Below are 20,989 nucleotides of genomic sequence, written 5' to 3'. Positions count from 1 at the left end.
ATTCATTCTATTTTAATTTCCTCTTTCTTCATGACACATTAAACCATAGCTCATTTATAGAAACGGATTCTTAAATTTCAGGTATTTCCATTATAAAATCATTTTTGTTGTTTATGTTTATATATTATTTACTAGAAAATGAAACCCTATGATCAAATAACTAAATGTCATTAGGAATATACATATACAACTGTATATGTATATTCCTAATGACATTTAGTTATTAGGAATATACATACGCGCCCCTAACCTAATAGGAATATACGCGCCCCTAACCCGCCCCCCAACGCGGGGGGCGGGTTAGGGGCGCGACACCTGAGGCGAAAATCCGCGTATAACTTGACTCCCCAAAAAATTAACTACTAATAGCCTACTGTTGACCAGAAGCCTTACCGATAACATAAACGGTCGATTAACACATATTTTGTATGTTATGTTATATTTATTATATACTGTATTCTTACAATCAAGTAAGCTAGAGAAAAGAAAATCACAAGGAAGAGAAAATACATTTACAGTACTGTACTGTACTGTATTTATCGATACCGTAAGTTTACGTCGTCTGTTTATAAGATATAAGATGAATCGTATGTCTGTCAATACCTCCATCAATATTTTCTTAATAGATACAAAACACTGTAGATATTATACGTATTACTAATACTAGACATCAAAAATGAAAAGATAATTGGAAAAAGAAATTCATATTTATTTACAGGTATAACGAAGCAGCAGCAATATGATTGCTTTATGGTAGCCTAGCCTATACACTAATGAATTTTTATTTTATGCTAATTATTTAATAAGTTAATTCTATGCAGTTATGAGTTAATACTGCATCTTTACATTTCTCTCGACTTTTTCTTAATTTTTTTCGATATTTCTAGGCTACGCTGTTCGTCTGCGACTTTTTTTTCAAATTGTCGCAAATCTCAAAAAAATTTTCTAATATATTTATTTAAAAAAATCCGCGTGTAAGTAGACTCGCGTAGTTTAAACCTGTTGTTCAAGGGTGAACTGTATTTTCTTTCAGCATTGTGGAGAATTCCACCGCTAGGGGATGGTTCGTTTCTTGCTGTGATCTTATTAGCAAGTGACAGAAAGTTCACGCTGTAGCAGCAAACATCGTTTGGTTATGTAGGGAGCAGTAATTTACGCTGTAACTCAAGGCGAAAGCCTCAATCTCAGGGTTAAGTTTTGAACTGGTTGATTTTCATTTGTGATAATTTGCCGATACCTGCCTTGTGGAGTACAGAAACTTAGTCATAACATATAGTCATAACATATGTCAGGTAATCTGTTAATATTCTCTCCTTGTTAATGATTTCTGTACAAAAACTACCTTCTTAAGAGCTTAATAAGTTGACTTGTAAAAGATGCATAAACTCGGACATTAAGTCAAATTTGCCCACCGGAATGTAGCCACATTAACCATCTACAGTGTAATAATATCGAACGAGAATATCTTCACTGTAACCAAATTAATGTCTTTTCATATTTTCAAACATTATTTTTGCTTATTCTTTTGAGCTTAAATTGATGAACAAAAGATTGAAATATATACATAATTCTAGGGAAATTTTTGTGCAGAAAACGTTTTCGTGTGAATCAGTATTTTCCAAAATAATATACTCGCTTTTCCTCTCACCCCTTTTTCTTGAATTTAGTAGCACTTCTAGATAGATGCAAAAGTAAGTTACTGTGGTTTCGCAGTTCTGTGCGAAGTTTTCGGTATTGAGACCACATTATGATATGAATAAAAGATTAAACCAAGATTATAATTTCTTGGCAGTTTTAATTTATAGTCTAATCCAGATTATTTTAGCAATAAGGTTTTTGACTACTTGTATTTGGAAATATGACCAGCATTACTTCAACTTTGGTATCACCTCTGAATCTGGCCTCCACTGATGAGACCTCAATAAAGGTCGAAACCGTTCTCAATAGTGATCCTTCCCATAATGCATAGCATTATACATGTCCATAAGGACATGTGCTTTGCATTGGGATACTAAGGCAAATGATGTGAACTCTTTAGCCTGTATATATATATATATATGTTAAAGATACCAAACAATTTTATAAACTTGGTTTTAATCATTTTTCCCAAATAAGCAAACAGACAGGTAAGTCAAGTTTGCGCCTGAAGTATTTTCAGGTCTGAGGCAACTCGTGGTAAAAGGTGGAGAAAGTTCTGATCACTTTCCTTAGTATCTCCCCTAATGTAAAGCACATCTTTTGGACATGTATGATGCTATGCAGGGCCGGCGGAAGCGGGCATGCAGAGCATGCGAGCGCCGCCACGAAGGGGGAGCCGCCGCCGGGGAACGGTTCATAAGTTCATTTTTAAGAAACAAAATTTTTATCATAAAAACAAAAAATTCTTAGAATGATCAATATTAAAATAAATAAGGCGGGATACACCGAATAAAAAAAAAATTGTATGTTGCCGCCTCTCTGATCGGCTGTTTACAATTTTGCAGCGAGAGCAGGTTAAATGCTTGCCTGCAGAATGTTGTGTCTACTGCAGTCTATCTAAAGTGAAACGTTGAACGGTTTTTATGCGCAGAAACGAATTTTCGTACAAAACATTTGTTGCTAGTTAACCAGTCATATGGTATAGTTCGCCCACCATTTCTAGATCCCTTCTTGGCTTGGTGCCAAGAATAGTCGATTCATGCTGAAGGGGAGAAAGAAAGAAATGAAGGTTGTACGAATTGGTCGCCAACATGCGAAATCACGTGCTTTCTTGTCTGTTGCTGTCTAGTACTAGCTTGATTTTCGTTCTCTTTTTGCATTATTTTTTTATTATTAATTTGTATGATGGATCCAGTACAGACAACAAGTTCTATTGTTACACGTTTCAGTAGCTCTTGCAAAAGAATATTGAATAATATGCTGACATTCTGCGAAAAAGAATCGTCAGAAGGCCGTCGTCTTGTTCCCCTTTCTCAAGTCATAAAACGTGCAAGTGCAATTGTGGGCGTATCGGGATCGACTGTTAAAAGAATTCGTAGGGAATCAAAAGGTGAAGGTAAGCCAAAATTTAAATCTCCTAAAAAAAGCGCCAGAGAAAGAAAACCATCGAAACCGTAGCTTTGAATGATTTCGATGTAGAGGCTATAAGAAGAGCTATTCACGAATTTTACGTGGTCGAGAAAAGAGTGCCAACTGTTCCGAAATTGATTCCTGTGCTTAAAGAAAAAATTAATTTTCCTTGGAAAAGAGAAACTTTAAGGAAATTGCTTCATGAAATCGGATTTTGTTTTAAAAAGTCCCAGAATAAAAGGAAACTCATGGAGCAAAGTGACATTTTTTATGTAGAACGCAGTATTTGCACGTATTAACACTCTACGTACATTTTTCCAATTGTTATACAAGCAAAATAGTTACACTTTAAAAACAGCAATGTTCGTAAAAGAAAAGCTAAATTTTCCGACCTGTAATAATAAACAAACTCAGTTTGTTTATTATTACATCCCAGAAGATAGACTGATTACCCTATTATCGGAATGGATTCTCCTTTTTCTGACATGCGCAGAAGTGTCGAGGGACCTCAAATCGGTGGGCGAACTATACGCATCTCAGTAGGCTACTGACAGTAGCGCAGTGCGGACTATTATTTTGTCTCTGTGTCGTGTTGTGTAATAATTTCTTGTGGGTATCAAATAGAAATGGAATCAAAAATTTAAAAAAAAGTTATCCGGTGCACAAAATCGTAAGCGTCATGCTGCGAAAGAAGCAGATATTAAGAAACAAACTGGGATTCATAATAAATTTGTTACAATATTAAAATATTCTGATGCAGATTGTAACCAACTCGATACATCAGAAATCAAGAGTTGAAGAACCGTGCACATCATGCAGTTTTCATGAAAGTACTATTGCAACTATTGAACAAGATAACAAGAAGCATGATTTAAGTGAAAAACAGTTAGGAGAAGATTTAGTTGTAGTTGACCACGAAACTATCACATTGTTAGTCTCTATAAATTTAGACGATCCAGGTGAATGGGGAAATATTGATGAAAAATTACGAGTTGTTTTAATTGAAATGGGCCTGTTCAAAAGAAAAATATAATATATCCCAGAGATACATATGGTCGTAAATTTGGCTACACGTATTATAATAGAAAAATGGAAAACGGGGAGCTCGTGCCAAGAACATGGCTCATTTATTCCGAAACTTTAAATTCTGTTTTTTGCCTTTGTTGCAAACTTTTCACACCTACTGAATCAGGTAGTCTTGTAGAAGTTAGAACGATTGGAGAAATGTAAGTACAACTTTGCACAGATATGAGACTAGTTTAACTCACATGAAAAATTTCTTAAAATGGAAGCAACTTGATAAAAATTAAAAAAAAAAAAAAAAACCTACTATTGATTGCCAGACTCAAAGCATGTATGAAAGGGAAAAGCAATATTGGACGAGTGTTTTAGAACGCTTGATTGAAATTATAAAATTCCTTGGTAGCCAAATTTAGCTTTTTGCGGATCATCAGATAAATTATAAGAAAGGAATAACGGCAATTTTTTAAAAGTAGTCGAACTGTTTGCAAAGTTTGATCCCGTTATGAAAAACATGTTGAAAGGGCCCTACAACGAAACAATAGAGTACACTAGTTGAGTAAAGACAGTCAAAATGAAATATTGGAAACTTTAAGTAACGCAATCAGGGATACAATTTTATTATCAATTCGAAAATCTAAATATTATTCCATAATTTTAGACTGCACACCTGATGCAAGTAAAACAGAACAAATGACCATTATTATTCGTTTTGTTTCCTGTGACAATGGAATTGTCAAAATCAGGAAAAACTTTTTAGGTTTTGCAGATATATCAGATTCCATAGGATGTGGTTTATGTGGAACAACTGGAAAAATGGAACATTCCCATTGAAGACATGCGAGGTCAAGGGTATGACAATGGGGCAAATATGAAAGGGAAAAAATATGGGCTCCAAAATTTGCTTTTGAACAAAAATTCCTCGAGCTTTTTACATGCCATGTGCTGCTCATACTCTAAATTTAATCATTAACGATTCAGCCAAAGTGAATGCAGATACAATTAGTTTCTTTGCAATTATTCAAGAAATATACAACTTCTTTTCATTCTCTCTCATTCTTCTTTTCATTCATTCTCAAATGTTGGGCAATCCTTTTAAAGTTCGTAAAAAAATTAACATTGAAACAGCCATCAGAAACGCGATGAGAAAGTAAAATTAATGCAATCCGCCCTCTACAATATCAGTTAGGAGAAATTTACGATGCACTTTTTGAAATTTTAAATAATGAAAATTTTAACAAAGAAACTCAGCATGAAGCACAAACATTATGTGCTAAAATAAAGGACTACAAATTTATTTGCTCTCTTATAACTTGGCATGATTTACTTAACAGAATAAACCCTATGAACATTACACTTGCATTGGAATTTATCAAAAACTTAAAAATATTCTTACAAGAGTATCGATCAGATACAAATTTTAAAGAAGTTCTAAAACGGCAAAAGAACTGAGTGAAGAGGTGGATGGAGAACAAGAATTTAAAACTGGAACGGAAGTTCGACGACGAAAGAAGACAAGACAATTTGACTACGAGCTTCATGACTAAACGTCACAATCGCCAGAAGATAAATTTAGAGTGAATGTGTTTTATACACTTCTAGACGTTGCAATGTGTTCGTTGATAGAACGTTTTGAACAACTAAAAACATATTATGATAATTTCAATTTCTTATATAGATTACTACAAATTAATAACGAAGATTTACGAAAAAATTGTGACGATTTAGAGATTCTCTTGAAGGACTGCGACAATAAAGACGTAAATGCAATAGAACTATATGACGAGTTATGTGCTTTCCGGGATATTTTTCGGAAGGATAATTTAAATATTCAAAACCTTTTCGATATTCTTAATTTTATTGTGTCCAATAATTTATCTTTCCCTAACTTTTCAATTGCTTTAAGAATACTATTAACTTTACCTGTTAATGTAGCGAGTGGTGAACGTTCCTTTTCCAAGTTGAAATTGATTAAAACCTACTTAAGAACAAGTATGTCACAAGAAAGGCTTGTTAGTTTGGCGTTAATAGCTACTGAAAATGATGTATGTGCGGAATTAGACGTTAAGACCATTATTTCTAATTTTGTGAATATGAAATCAAGAACCCTAAAATTTTAATTAAAAAATTTCAAGTATATTTATGTAATTTAATTTATTTTCAGTTATTCTGTAAAGATGTTATTTTCTGAATACTTATATTAAATGTTCTAATTACTTCTGAATTCTTTTCCTATTTTCTCAATCTATCTTGAGTTTCTTTTATTTTCCTAAAAGATAGTTCCACTTATAAAAATTATTAAAAAATTTTTACAAGTTACTAAATTCTTAGTAACTTGTAAAATGAAAGAATTTTTTAAACTTTACTTCAAATAAATGTTAACTTTAATTAAAATTCATTTTAATTTTGTAAGCGATTCAGGTCGGTTAGAATTCTATGATCCCTGTGTCATTATATTCAACGATTAAAGTGAAGTGGTTTTATCAAAATTTGCTTTAACTTTTGAGAATTTTTTGAATATTCGGGTTTTTAACGATTATCCTGCCTAGTCAACACCCCCGGTTCGTTACATTTAGCGAACCAACGTGTGGCTGTTCTGTCAAAATTTATTTAAGAAATTTCAAATAATTAAAATTTTTATTATTGTAAAAGAACCACACACGCCCGGATCGTTACAGGGGCACTTAGATAGACATTGCATGCGGGCGGCAAAGACCCTAGCGCCGATTCTGATGCTATGCATGAAGTAATGCAGAACTTATAAATTTTACCTATACAAGGTGCTTTGACCTTATTAAATAAAAATCTCAGGATGAGAGAAAGATGTAGAAAGTTTTTTACCTTGGACTATACATTAAAGATACGAAGCAATTTTATAAACTTGGTAGGTAAAATTTATAAGTTCTGCATTACTTCAGCCTTGGCATCTCAGGGTCTGGCTCCCACTGATGAGACCTCAATAAAGGTCGAAACCGGTCTGGGTAGTGGCCCTTCCCTTAATATATAGCATCATACATGTCCTCAAGGAGATGTGCTTTGCATTAGGGGAGATACTAAGGAAAGAGATAAGAGCTTACTCCACCTTTAGCACGAGTTGCCTCAGACCTGAAAATACTTCAGGCGCAAACTTGACTTACCTGTCTGTTTGCTTACTTGGGAAAAAGGATTAAAACCAAGTTTATAAAATTGCTTGGTATCTTTAACGTATAGTATATCCAAAGTAAAAAACTTTCTACATTATGTATATATGCGAGTTGCCCAGTCGTGAAGTTACTTCACGCGCAAACTTTGCTTACAGTTGGTTAAGGGATGAAACCAAAAATATAATTTCTTGACAGCTTTCATTTATAGTATAACCAAGTGGAAAAACTGTATACGTTTTGATAAAAATTAAATTTTAACTTGAATTGCTCAAAACAAAAATTTCAATACGTTATTTTGTGCTAAAATATTTAACGTATTATTATTATTACGTGACACCTCCAAAGACTTATCAAGGGAGGACACTTACTTCTAAAACTGTCTCCAGACACGATTACCAACTATACCGAACCGTGACTACGATCATCATCTACACGAACGCCATCTACTGCCCACCGCCACCACTAGTATTTTTTGTCTGTGAACTGAGTGTGTTCTCAAGGCCGATTTGTCTATATGCGGAATGAAAAACCCGAGTTTCCGAGAGGAAAAACCCTGCTACCTCTGTATGCGATAGACTAGCTCATCTTCAACTGAAAAATCCCATATAAGTATTCCTCTCGTCACAACGAGAATCGAATTCAGGCCTTTTCCAATCGAAGGGCGCAATGTACCATCGTTCTTCTACGGAGGTGCTATTTAACAGATTATTCAAATGATATGTTAAATGCTTTTGTTTTATTGTATTGGACGGAAGGGTAGCGACGTTGAAAAATTCGTGAAGGAAGCTATTATTGGTTAATATTGAACAATAATTTAAGAAAAACGGTTTGCGCAATGTAAACTCATTTTTAAGTGTTTGACCATTAAAACAGTGCTGTTTCAAAAGGTCTTTGCGTGCATAGTAAAGCATACCAGAATTACAGAATTTTGAAATAAGGAAAAAATAAGATTGATGTGTATTGAGACTCCTCTGCAGACACTATATCCTAATATAAATTAACTTCACATATCAATATTTTTCTTAATCAATGCTGGGACATTTGTCTTATTACGCATCTAGAAACTGATGAGTAATAAGAAACTAGAAACATGAGGTTTTTTTTTTTTCCACTTTCTATAAATGAAAGATAAAATTTGGACACCTGTAAACATTATTGTAAAATGCAAGAGTTCAATTTTTGTTTGTTTTATCTAAATGATTTTATCTAAATTTAACTAAATGCATGTGACTGTAATCTTTTATCAATACAAATTAATCTTGAAGAGTGGCGATATAATAAAACAATGGATAGAAGTTCGTTATCGGCACAAATGATATCTCAGTGGCGTCGTTCTTCAGATTTTCTTAACGACTGGATAATATACGGGGTTTCCACATAAAACTTTCACAACTGTGAATCACAAATACTGCATGAAAAACACGTACAGTAATGAAGGTTCTTTATTGAACAAAACATATCCAACAGTTTATTTTTACAAATACAGTTCAACATGTACACTTTGTCTCCGGAAGAAATATCACTTTAGTTCTCTCTCTCTCGGTTCATTCTGTCTTACATCTGCTGTTGCTAAAAAGATCAGTGATTTCAATCGTAGCTTATCAGTTGCTTACCTTCCTTTAATACACGCACTGTCTTACCAATCTTCACAGAAAATGTCTAGTGGGGTTGTCAGAGGAGCGTGTGGGTTGAACCTTCCTTATTGATGCATCAACCTTTACATGTTGCATTAAGATAATCTCGAACTTTCCTTTCTTAATGAAATGGAGCCTTATCTTAGAAAATCACTTGATGGGGATTGGGTAATTGGGTGATAGCATGATTTATATACAAGCTAGGTAGTTTTGTTGACAGTTTTTAGAATAAAAATGGCCTCGTCATACATCGTAGCGCATGAGTATCCAAAATCGCATTATTTTAGGGTTATCACATTCCATCTCTCGCGCAAGAGGATGTTTCTCAGTGAGTCAGATCCTAACGTTGTGGCGATTGTCTTTCCCTCAGACTTGGAAGGCAGCCTCATCAGTAAATATCACACGTTTTAGGAATCCATTGTCTTCATCCAGACTTTCCAGGCAAATGCAAAACATACCGGACTATCACCAGGCCTGAGAAGCCTGCTCAACTTGAACCTGATATACCTGTATTCTCAAGCGCCTGTGTACCATCTTGCGCACTGGTGAGTGGAATGTGCAATTAATGGCTGAACCTACGAGTAGATTTCCGCGGATTACGCACAAATAACTCAGATCCGTTCTAAGCCGCACGTTAGGATCATGTCTTCGAAGTATGCTTTGCAGTCTCTATGAACTTCTTATGCTACTCCCATTGATGGTCTATTACAAAGGTATCCTTCGGTATTTCCTCAGTCCCTCGATACCTCTTCTCTGGGATATCATTTTCAGTTTCGTAGTTTTGGCGTTACGTTAACCTCAAGTCACTTGGAACACGAAAAAAGTTTTGCTGTAATATACTTAGAGTTTCTTTATCATAAAAAAAAAATGCATTACGTTATTTGACTACATTCGGAAATTGTACTTATTTAAATATACATGTACTTCAAATGCAAGAATATAAAGATTAAAAAAAAAGTTTTTTTTTTTAAAGAAAAGAAAACAAAACCTACATACACAGGTAAGGCTAAGACCAGACTCTTCTAGCTTCTTCTATATCTATATCTTATATCTATATCTATTTCTATATCTATATCTAAGAGCTCTCTTTGACTTCCCCTACCCTCGTATTTAATTACACAGGAGTGAGAGAACTCCTCCCTTTTTTTTTCTTTATGCTTTCGATAGACACGCGAAGTTAGAAATATTATATATATATATATATATATATATAATATTGGTTTCTCTCCAAAGAAAATTGACAAATTTCTTTCCCCCAGGCACTCAACTACTTCTGAAGATCCCTCTTCCCCAAGAGCCTTCATCTCCTTGCCTTACATCAGCTCTCTTTCACCAAAACTGGCAAAGATTCTCAAGAAATTCAACTTCAAAACGTGCTTCACTACCCTTCCAAAACTTCGTTCATTACTTTGCAAACATAAATAGAAACATCTTCCTACTCAGTTTCCAGGAGTATGCAAGATTTTGTGTGATTGCGGAAAGCCAAACTATGGACAGACTGCTAAATCCATCCTTCTACGTTTGGATGAACACCGTAGAGATATCTCCTATAACAGGACTAGAGCTAGCGCTCTCTCTAGCCACGTTCTCTTTTCAGCTAACTCAGACGAAGGCCGCCAGCACATTGTAAACTGGACTCAAACTGCTAACATCCATGTGTGCTACGATGAACTCGAAAGAAAGATTGTTGAATCTAGGGAAATTTCTCTAGATTCCTCTCATATCAACAACAGCCTGAGTTACAATCTCTCTGACGCACACGTTGCTTCTGTTCAGTACTGGCGCACTCGCGACAGCGCGTAGCATTCGTTTGTTTGGAACTCATACTTGCATTTTTTTCAAACACGCTACTATTTTTTATACTTGTTCTGTTAGTACAATTTTAAGTCTCTGTAATTTTTTATATACTTCTTTGATTATGATACCTGAGGATGTTCATGTAACGAAACTAGTAAACTAGTAGTATCTTGTTAAATATATCTTGTCATCTTTTCTCTCGGTAATAGTCATTAAACCTTTTTTTTTATAATATTCCAACCGAGTAAAAATGAATTTTGAAAAAATATATATATGAAAAAAACATGAAGATGAATTGCAATATTATCTTAAATTTTAATTCTTCTTTTCTTTAGTCCAATTGACAGTGATTTATAATTTTTACATTGCAATTTGATGCGGAATTATATAATACAATATTGCTGCGTATTCTTTCCCTTTATTATTCGTCATCACCGATTATCATTTTGTAAAGTCGGTTAGTTGGCGTTGATTTTTATCTGAAATAAGAAATCAGTGAGAGCAGAGTCAGTGTACTGTAACGTTTGTCTCGTTGCACATGTAAAAAAAACCCATTTACCTCGTATTTTGTTGCCCAAGGCAAATTGTCTATCTAAATATAAACTTTCGGCCTCAGGAAAGTTTAAATTACAGGCGTTTGAAATAAGTGTCATTGTCACACAGCTGTTAATTGCAAAGATAATTCAAAAATACCAAACAGAGTTGAATTTAAGTTTAAATTTTAATAAAAAAGGAAAACTTGCTCCGGGCATGCATAATACAAACACACATATACACACACAGAAAAATTTATTAATATATATATATATATATATATATATATATATATATATATATATATATATATATATATATATATATAATGTTAAAGATACCAAGCTATTTTAAACCTGGTTTTACTCCCAACTCTACGCAGATTTGGTTAAAATTAATTGATAAATTAAAGTATTCAAAGTTATCCTACAATTAATTGCATTTGGACCAATTAAGTGAGCGCTGATGCGCTCCTAAAACTTAAAATACATCGATGAAAATGCAATCATGCGATCAAACTGACGTGAATTTTGTAGCGCGGGTTGCATAAGTCACACGAACGCAAATGGACACGCGACACCACTGCTAGAGAAAGTGCGATCAAAGTAAATTTTATCTCGTAGGTTTTTGTGACGGTTTTTGTCGAATTGAAGATGATGCGCATGAGCAATGATTTTAAATCTGCCAGTGATGAAAAGGAAAGAGCAAAGGGTGCAACTCATAGCCACTTTCGAAAATATTATTTCTGAATAATGCTAGATACGAGTTTGAAATAAATGGCCAATCACGCTCTTCCGACATTCTAGCGGAGGAGCCTTGAACTAACTGCAGTAGTGTCACTGGGTTCTCATTCCTGAAATTTTTGACCGCTCTCGTACTAAGAAAAATTAAAATACTTCAACTTTTCATAAAAGACTAATCAACTTAATATTACTTAACTTTTTGGAAAATATTGTGTGAGTCAGAAAATTACAGATGATTCATCGTTACAGAAAATAAAAAATCTTAATGAAATACTGCATGGCAGACATGAATAGAATTTGTTGAAAACTATTGGGATGACAGTGGATGATTCAGTTGATGGCCTTACCCTTTTGTCCTCACCAACGCCTTGCTGATGCTAAGAAGGACAAACTGTTAAAGTACTGTAAGATATGAGAATTGTTCTTTAACGTTTTTGAGCTCAATGAATAGCACTGAAAGGAGGGCGTTAGTCCTTGTTTCATTTGTTGCGGGTGAATTTATTTCTTGGGCTTTCGACCGCTATCTAGGACGCGAGTAAACAGCGTCACATAAAGTGGTAAGACGTGTTCTGTTCAGCAGTAATCATTCGAATATATTTAACCATCAATACCTGTTCTAATTATGGGAGTAGCTCTTCAGGGACACAAAGAACATTCTCTTTGACACGAACAAGGCTGAAGACAGTTATTTTTTTTTAAGAATTGGAGAAAGACCCAGGTTAATACTTATGGATCATCCAAGATTAGATAAATCGGAACTTTGGTCTACAAACCGAAGAAAATAATGCAATAGAATCACTTATCATTCTCCAGAATATTGTTTTTAGTCATTACATCAAAACTTTCTAAATCATCGTTTATTTTTATTTTATTTATTTATTATTATTTTTTTTTGTTAGCTTACTTACAGCTAGAAATTAATACATGGAATCAATGCCTTGAATAATTTAACTCCTTATGATCAGATGAAACCACGAACATGTAATATATATATTGAAATCATATACTGTATATTAAATACAATAAAAACGCATTTAGTGGTTCTACTTCTGAATGCATGTCTATTATGCTGACTGCCTTCCAGATATTTTTTAGGCCAGGCAGTATGTGAGGATTCGTTAGATGCACATCTGATTTCAAGTGATGAATAATTTTCATCACTGGTATGAGACTTCTCGTCCTGCTTATTGGAAATCTGAAATGGTTTGAAAATACTATGTTTGGTTTCTAGAGCCAAGTTTTCTGTTTAACTGAAAAATGGACTATTGGTGCTTGTATCAACATCAACATCAGAACCTCCATCGATGGTATGTCACTCTAGGTTGTTTTGCCATACATGCAACATATCTTCAAATGTATTGATTAATTTTACCACAGATCTTGAACATACTAAATTGTAGAATTGATTTTTTTTTTTCAGCCGTAACGACTCCCTTGACCTTGTCACGTTTTATTACATCTTTGGTATTATATTAAAAAAAAAAAAAAAAAAAACATGCCGGTTCTACCTGTCCGCCTTAGTTTAAGGGTTTTGACTGATTCGTCTGTTGTGCTGCTGCAATATCTTTTACTCAGGTGATATGAAACTTCTCAGTATTAACATTATGCTATCAACTTGTGATAGAAGCTTTTAAGTAAAGCAAACTGTACCTACCCCGTTCAATTCTTAATAATTCATCGCACTTTATCTTTCCGCTAATCTGCGTCTTCTGTGATACATAACTGATAGACCCATAGCTCGCTGAACTTGTATACGTATTTTGTAATCTCCCTTGAATTTCCTCACACAGAAATGGTTGTCATCCTCATAACTACTTTAGCATTTAATATACTTCTGTTTGGACTCAATCAGTCATGGTTCGTAATTTATACAGAATATGTTCCCCTAAAAGGTCTCAACAAAAATTCTGACACTTAGGACGAAAACTATATACATGTCTTCCTCCTATAAGAAGCTTTGAGTTGATTTTTCTATCCACTTCGTTGTATTATTCTTCTCATTCAGCTGGTTGGTAGATACTTCATACTTCTCAGTCATCAAAGGAATAAAATGCACAGTTGAAGTCAATTTAATAAGTGAGTTTGTCTGTACAAACAAATAAGTATAGAATCTTGGTCGTTTATCAGTTTCAACGATGCCAAAGGGCATCGTTAGAAACTGGGCTCGAATCCGGTCAAGAAAGCAGAGGACCTTCATCAGATCTGAAGGTGAATTAGCCGGTCTCATACGGAATTATCAGAGTTTTTCTCCCAGAAACTTGGATTTTTCACAAAAACTAGCCAGAAGAACACAAATTACTCGCAAAAATTCTAATTTGGCATAAGAATACCCCCTTCCCCCCTTATCATATTACTGTAGTTACTAAACATCAAGTATATGGCAAGTCATAGGCTTTAACAGACTAAGCACTGCGATTATTATTATGATAAATACTTATATGAAGTACAGGAGATTCTTTAGTGAACTCATCCCCTAGTTTTTAATCACCTGATTATTGTTTGAAATATTTTTTTTTTCATTTAGACAGTTGACTTGTTTCAGTTATGCACGATCTTCGGTTAATATATTCGGCTTAAGGTTGTGTTTTTTGCTGCCATGATCTATAGGATTCGAGCTCCGGATGTAGATTCTTTTATTTTTTTTAATGGTGATCCACACATTCCAGGTTAGTCAATATATAATACATTAATACTGCTGATGAGTAGAAATTTGAGGAGAAAGAAGTATCCTCAAGCACACAAGAAGTATTCGTTATTATTATTATTATTATTATTATTATTAACAAAATCTTTTGGATGCGTTTCTCAAAATGCGTAGCACTTATTAGATTCGTGATTTCGGTAACGGCTGGGCAAATTTTATCCAAGTCAGAAGTGGGAACTTTAATTTTTTATGGCTTCTGAATTTTTGTTTAAATCATTTTTCGTTCCCACACTGAGCGAAACTTTTTGAAACAATCCCAAGTTATATGATATAAATAATGATAAATAGGCTATCGCATATTCTCCAAATGGCCTTGGTTCAATTGTTGAGATTGTGAAAGCATTACACAAGAATATTATTTCAAAGGTGGCTTTTTTTTTATAGACTGTCTCCGATAATTTCTATATTTGTTTTAAATCAGTAGCATCCACAAATAATGCTTGGTTAGCATAAAAATCTTAAAGATGTCATTGATACGGACAGTAATCTGTCCGTATCAATGACAGAGAAATGAGTTTTCTTGGATTTGAAAGAACAATTGCTTGATGCACACCTGGAAGGGATCCGAGGCTAGAGGAGTTTAACATATCTACAAAGCAATCGTTTCAGTATGGTTCAATTGTTGTGATAATACTCATGTTTGCTGTTTTGAGGTCAAAGCGTCATCCTACAGCTAATGGGGTATTGTGTTCAGTTAAAAGGACACAATTGATGACATCATTCTGCTAGTATGCTTGCATGCCTGTGGGCGCTATAAACCCTTTTCGACCTCTTAGCTTCCTTATCGGCCAAGGAGCACACCAACAGGAAGTCACGTATATGCAGCTAGTATGACGGCCTCCCCCTATTCTCCTCTCCTCTCTCTCTCTCTCTTTCTCTCTCTCTTTTTTTCTCTTTTCCTCTCTTCTTCATCCGTCAACTGTTCCGTTTGTTTGTGGCATTTAGTGGTTAAATTATTAGCACAGGTACTTTTTTGGGGGAACATCAGTATCCTGGGTTCACACCATTACCAACGGTGCGGAAGTAAAAATGAGAGGCTTCTATTGGCGATGCATTGAATCGACTACAAAGTCACTATCATAATCGCCACTGAATGTTAGTATAGCTTTATGTGGGTTTTTAGCGCACGTGGACATCCGATTGCAGCTGTGCTGACTACTAGCTTGACAATGACTCGACTTTCACCTCCCCCCCCTCCCGTTTCTCCGGTGGCTTGTGGTGACCCTGCCGTCCCCTGACGACAATACTTCGACAGCGCGCCACCTTGACCAGTTTTTATATTTTAAGTCGGTCATTTTTTCGTTTTATGAATGCCAAACAAAACGCGTTCGCGGCGTCCCTATGGACTAACAACATTTCGAACACCCAGAGCCGGCAACCCCCTAAACGCACGTGTTTTGGGCGAGGCATCTACGGTTCGCCAGGAAACGCGTGCGAATATTGTTGCGCGCCGATAACCAAGGATCAGCCGGCGAAAGACATTTCGTGAGCTTCCGCACCAGATGGCAACTAAAGGTGAGCACGATGGACGTGAATGGCGTGAAGTTGGTGGAGCGAGAAGGAAGTGGGGATGTCCGCACTTCGACGGCAGAGTCCAAGAAATCTACACAATGCAATAAAAAGAAAAGCGATTCAAGTAGAGTGTTGTTGTAAGGGCAGGTGTTCGGCAAGTTTAGTCCTAGAATTTCAAGTCGGAAGCGAATAAACAAAAATATTAGGATGGTCCGTTAAAGGATAGGAATTTATTAGGGAGCATAGCGATCTCGGAGAAGAGGAAGCTGAAGTCTTCTGATGGGCGTGTGACTCGGGTCGGTAAGCGGCAGACTCATGAGAATTTATTTTGGATAATCTGCCGGAAATAAAACTACCAGAAAGTTTATCTTATTATTATTATTATTATTATTATTATTATTATTATTATTATTATTATTATTTTCTCTTAGTAGAGACATGTAATAATAATAATAATAATAATAATAATAATAATAATAATAATAATAAGATAACTGAAGTTAAGATTTTACTTTCCCCTATACAAAATCAAAAGCTTGGTTCACGCTGATAACGCAACTTATTAGTAGGAGAGTAACTGGATGATTAGAAACTTAAACAAATAAAAAAGAGCCTCGAAATTAATGAACGAAAAACTAAATAGATGGTTGCACCTATAGATGAACACAGATGCCAGAAATACAAACAAGATACAAACATAAATCACATATGGAAATAAAGACTCATAGTTGCTGTTATGCCTTACAAAAAATAATCAAATCATCCAGGAAATCGGTGTAATGTTTATCGAACAATTACGACACCTGCTGCAGTATGTATGGGACAGAAACATGGTACATAAAAAGATATAAAAGATTATTTCATGCGTGAGAAAGAAAAATTTTTAGGTAAATATATCTGGAGCGATAAATGAAATGGAAAATAGGGAATAAGAAATTAAAAAAAAGTCCGTTATATCTATCTAATTTAGTTATTGAGAGGATAGCTATTAGAAGGTGTTATCCATGGAAAAGATGGTTGAATGACATAGAAGATCCTGGCAAGAGGGAATTAGAAGATGAACAAAAAAAAAGTCGAGAGAGAGAGAGAGAGAGTAAAGGAACCGAAGTAATTTCAAGCTACATAAGAAGTTGTGTAATATCAAACTTTGCTAGAGTTTAAACCAGTTACTTCTAGCGCCAATATTTTCGCCGAAATCGAGGGGAAACAGCTGTTTCCTATACACAATATGTTACTTCCCTTCCTCTGTGTCCTATCATTATGACTCATTTGCAGCTGTAGGAAATTTGATTACGAAAGATTTACTCTGTTATTACGTGTTCTACAGTTTTTGTTTTTCCTTTTTCTGTTGACAAATTCAGGCACGAGTTATTGGGTGTGTATGTTCCTAATCGGTAACAGCTTTTCAATTGAAGATAAGTTAGCAGATCACATACACGAATGGCTGAGACATTCCTCCCACTCACATTGTTCATCGCCCAAAGCTGGCAGTCGTTCCAGAAGAAGCGCATAGTTTTGGTTGTTTTTGCCGAAATCCCAAACATCCCAATTCAAATCTTCATTTTTATTTTATATTTTTAATATTGTGATTAGTCGTAAAGGATAGAGTTTTTGATTAGAGTGAAGAGAAAAGCTGAAGAGCTATGAATGTTTAAACAGTGTAGGAGCAAATTAAACCCAAGAAAATTCAATCGTATTTGTTCATAAATTTAGTAACTAGCTGTGAGAGATGGCATTGTGCGTGTGTCGAGATATTAGTAGCCGAAGCATAAGATAACCAGTAAAATGTCACCAAACACCCGATATTTTAAAATTAAAAAACTCAGCAGGAATATCTTTGAAACCTCACATTTCCAACAAAAGATTCTCTGTTGTATAAAATAGCCTGTTATAATTTCTATTATACTTTTTTCAATTAGCCTGTAGGCTATATCCTTGTGGTAATAATGTTTCCACTTCCATAACGCTAGAGGGCCAGAAGAAAGCCTGTAATAGGTTCGATTGTAGTAGTCGACTCGAATTTTTATGAACTTTTTAAATTCTTATTAGATATATGAAGAGCCAAAGGCTTTAAACTCTTTCTCGCAACAGGGATTTTTTATTCCTGAAACTGGGATTTTTAATTCGCAACTCATAAAAAATAGACCATAAAACGCATACTAATTAAGACGGCAATGCCAATTAGAGATTCAGAAAACGAATTGGCGCATTTTTTTTTTTTTTTTTTTCATACTCACCTCCCTCAAAGTCTACGAAATCACTATTAGCCATGAATTCAACTAGTAGTGACACTAGAGTTAGCGACCGATTGCCAGAAATAAGTTATGGCTAATCGTATTTCTGTGAACTCCATTTGGGGAATACAAGGCATTAGAAGATTAATTATTTTATTATATTAATGAAGAAAGATGCTTTAACTCGACATTAGAATGTTATTTCAAGGAAGGAAGGATAATGGAGATGTATGTTTAATTTTTGAGTTTAATTTTCGTACGAAGTAGTGAAACCATGTTTCATTTTAAAAGTATCGAAAATGATCTTGAGCTTAGCAGATTTCACAGGTAGATCCGTACTTCAATTTTTGAAGTACGGATCGACTTGTTATTCCACTAATTTAAAAGTCACGATCTGTGAATATCATATTTTAACTATACATTTATTTTTAATATGCGTGGCTTTGTCGTAACATTTCCCGTACCATAATGATAGGTCCCAAAAGAAAGACGATTATAGGTTTGGTTCTGGTTGCTGACTAGAGGAATGTGTTAGGATTTAGGATCATGAGATGGTGCACTGTATGCTTGTATTCTCCCCGAAATTTCTCTAAAATCATCGATGGGTTTAGTTTTCGGTGACTGCTCAAGATGGAAACTGTATTAAGCAGCTTTAATCACACTGAACAAAACAAGATTTTTCTTTTTTGTAGCTAAAATTGATTTAGGTGATTCTAAGGTAGTTCGAGGGTACTGCACAATCCGAATCTGCAGTTCCATCATGCAGGGATTTTATTATTATTATTATAGGTATGCACCCTTGACAAATTAGTCAATAACAATACTAACATTTTAAATTATTGTGACTTAATTGATATGTTCAGCAGACGTGATCAAACCATGCCTCCATACATTTTCAGAGAACCCTTGAAAATCACAACAATTATAAATTCTGGTGTCCAAAAGCTAAGAAGAATTACATTTTTACCTGTATATGAAAAAAAAAAAATTCATGACTCCAGCCAATGTGGACATAAATTTATTGCCAACATACTAATAAATTATGTTACACACAAAATGTTTTTGGCAAGAGTTACAAATTTCCTAAGAATGTAGTTAAGGAATTTATGTATGCTTACAGAAAACTATGCGGAGAGACATTTCAGTCTGGAATATTTCCACCCCGAACTGCAATGGTCTCACAATGCCGTACCATGCTTACCACCAAGTGATTCAGAGGAGTGCTCCTCTCTTTATCCTCCAGAGCAAGGATAAGGCCTTGTTTGTTTTCTGGAGGGGAACTTCGAGCAACAATGCGCCTCCCTATTGCGTCCCAAACGTGTTCTATGGGGTTGAAATTTGGGGAGCGTTCTGGCCACTCGATTCGATTAATATCCAAGGTCTCCAGAAATATCTCCATTGCTCGTGTGCGATGCAGTGTGGCATTGTCATCCATAAAAATTAATTCTTCGCCTACAGCACCACCGAACAATCGAACATGACGTTGAACGACTTCGCTTCAATATCGTTCAACAGTCACAGTCCCTTTTTCCAGCACTTGTAACTCGGTGCGTCCATTAAGCATAATGCCTCCCCACACCATGACCTCCAACACTGCAGTATCTATCCTTTTCAAGAACATTCTCGCGATGGTGAGTAGTACCACTTTCATGCCAGATCAAGTGTCTCCTAAAATCGGAGGAAAGACTAAAACGACTCTCATCTGAATATAGTACATTAGTCCATACAACACCACTGAAGACGTGCTCTTCGATGAGCTGTGGATAAAGGGACGCAGACTACATGCCTTCGGGGGGGGGGTATAGGCCTATCGTAGTCCTCTTGCCACAGTGTCTATATATCTGCCTACCTGTGCTTGAATGGAGCCGACTTTCAAACTGATTGTGGTGGTGCGTCGATTACGTCTTACTGTTATAACCAAAAATCTGTCTTCATGCTCCGTGGTAGAGTAAAGACGACCTCTTAGCTTCTGGAAGACATTTCATTGGCTTGAAACGCTGCCAAGAGCCTGGATACAACGCTATGCGAGATTCCAAACTCTCTCTCAATATCAGTAATTCTGAGGCCTTCTTCAAGCTTTCCAATTATTCTTCCCGGTATGAAATCATCTAAAGGATGTCTTTGAGACATTATAAGACATTAAGTTTGCAGTTTTATTCCTTCAAGAAAAGAGATTCCTTCAAACACGATTCGCTTAGCTCAGCCTTTAGCCTTTTATCCTGTTGATTGCCACCACGTGACCCGTTTGCTTGCGATTCGAAACTTGAATGTATATCCGCTTTCTATTTCCAATCGTCAGTTATATAAATTGCCACAAGCTGATTCGTCTGAATTTGCAGTTGCAATATTCAGAAATAGTGTTCATCCTTAGATTCTGGACACCAGTGTAGCAATTAAGTCACAATAATTTAAAATATTATTATTGTTATTGACTAATTTATGATAAAATATTTCACAAACCTGTGAAATATATTATCTTTTCCAGGGGCGAATGCTGGTCTTGAAATTCACCCTTGCTCTTGTTATCATTCAGGGAATGAGAGGTGTGATTGAAGTCTGATTAGCGGAATAATGAATTACTGACCATTTAAAACTATGTACAGGTAACCCTCGTATAACG

The sequence above is a fragment of the Typopeltis vanoorti genome, chromosome 12, assembly GCF_054136105.1.
Source record: "Typopeltis vanoorti isolate ZY-2024b chromosome 12, IOZ_Tvanoo_1.0, whole genome shotgun sequence".
Lineage (NCBI taxonomy): Eukaryota > Metazoa > Arthropoda > Arachnida > Uropygi > Thelyphonidae > Typopeltis > Typopeltis vanoorti.
Note: the sequence above shows the minus strand (reverse complement) of the source record.